Source organism: Arachis hypogaea, chromosome 2 (assembly GCF_003086295.3).
Source record: "Arachis hypogaea cultivar Tifrunner chromosome 2, arahy.Tifrunner.gnm2.J5K5, whole genome shotgun sequence".
In the NCBI taxonomy this organism is placed as follows: domain Eukaryota; kingdom Viridiplantae; phylum Streptophyta; class Magnoliopsida; order Fabales; family Fabaceae; genus Arachis; species Arachis hypogaea.
In genome coordinates this window covers 94,374,228-94,376,475 of record NC_092037.1, presented here as the reverse complement: position 1 = coordinate 94,376,475, position 2,248 = coordinate 94,374,228, and positions in this window count along the sequence as shown.

The window sequence follows — 2,248 nt, the reverse complement described above, 5'->3', positions numbered from 1 at the left end:
GTTCTAATTTATGCTTACAGCTATTTTTTCTGAAAAAACTGTTAAATTTATTTGGTGGATGTCTCTGAATTAAGAAAAAGTTCTATCAAAATTTCATTTAAATTGTTGAAAACATGTTTGGTTTGTAAGAAAACAATAATCAAACTTGGTTGGAGATCTTAATTATAGGAGACACCCTACCAAATTTTGTAAAAATGTTAATAAGTTGTGTTGTTGGATGAATTCTAGGGTGTTCATTGCAAGATGATTGTAAGTCATCGTATGTGGATGTATGATAGCGACAACCGCGGATGGGGATTTTAAAACCTGAATTCTTTGTGGGAGTTGACGTATTTGTTGCGTATGTCTTCAATATGGAACCGTTTAGGTCTCAAGGGATATCTAGGTGTCCGTGCTATAAATGTTAGTTGAATATGTGGTTAGGACCTTCGGATATAACACTTTAACTCTACCATAATGGATTCAAGAATGAGTATTGGATGTAGACAGAATACGGATAAGTGAATGAGCAGAAAATTAACCAATCTATCTCGAATTTTAATATAGTTGGGTTCCGATCAATGAAGGTTCAGGTGGTTAGAGAACTAAACATGGAAGAAATAAATTGGAAAGATAACCAAGAGAGATACAACGAGATGGTATTTGATGCAATCAGTGTTACTGATATGGAAGATGCTGAACAAGAGCATAACTCGGAGGCAAAAAGCTTTTATCATCTGTTAGAATATACTATGAAACCCTTATACGAGGGGTCTGTTCATTTAAAATTGTCTGCATGCATTAGAATGATGTGTATTAAGTCTGAGTCAAATCACATCCAGGAGTCTTTTGATAAGTGGGTCACCCTTTGCAACGACTTAGTACCTATTGGGACTAGTGGCATCCCTGAAAGCCACTATGAAACAAAGAAGTTATTTTCGAAATTCGATATAAATTCGGTGAAAATCGATTGTTATTTGAATAGTTGTATGTTGTATTACAAAGAGGACATAGATCTAAATGCTTGTAGATTTTGTGATGCACCAAGATTTTAACTTGAGAGAAAATGGATTTGTAAACGACGGTTAAAGAGAATTCTAAACAAACGGATGCACTACTTGCCCTTAATCCATAGGTTAAAACGGTTGTATGCATCGATGAGTTTAACCTTCCACATTACCTGGCATAGTAATGACAAGAGAAATGATGGCTTTATGACGCAGTCGTCACATGGAGATGCCTGGAAGCACTTTGATAGAGGTTCACCCTAATTCATCGAGTCTGATGGAATAGAAGGTTAGGAACATTTCCAAATTCATGACCCAACTCCTTCGAAAATGGTGGTTGATATTGGTGATCTGATTACCCTTAGGTCGGATATTATGGATGATGACATCATTGACTTTATAATAAATGACGATACACTATCACTACTGAATGATGATGATCTTCAAGAAAAAGACGGGGTTGATGGAGACGAAGAAGAAGGAGACAAGTTCGATGATCAGAAAATTACTTTGGAAGGGGAGGATAATGAACCAGAGGAAGAAGATGATGAATCTGAATAAGATTAATGTCAGTATAATTCTATTTTATGTATTTCGTTATCAAAATTTCGTTTCATGTTTACATTCTGTATAAATATTTGATATTTTACATCATATATAAATCATTGTTTTCAAATAAAATATTAATTTATTCGATATTAATTAAGAGTTGATTGTCAATTGTTAACTATCGAGGTCTATCATAGATTGAAAAAAATAAAAAAATATTCACGCTACTAGCAGAATTACCAATGGGAGCAACCATTCATTTTAAAAAAAATAAAATAAAAAATATTTTTCGTCAGATTTATTGTCGGATTTTTTTACGGTAAAGTGGCACGAAGGCTCAATTTATGGTGCCAATGTTATCGTCGAATTTTTTTTGCCGGTAACGTTCATAAGATTTTTTGCCCATAAACCATCGTATTCTGACAGTAAATTTGCCGCAACTTTCCAACAGACATCAAAATTCGACGCTAAATATTTATCGGCGATGTTTAGACCGTCGACTTTAATCAGACGAAAAATCCGCCAATAAACATATGGTACCAGCGAATTTTTTCATTTTTTTGCCGATAAATCCGATGGTACTTAGCATTTTTCTTGTAGTTAAATATCATAAAAAAATTAACATTATTTAATCATTAACATATAATACCTACATCAAGGTGATGTAGAAGTTATAATAATAACAATTAAATCTAAGAGGTTGTTGCACGCAT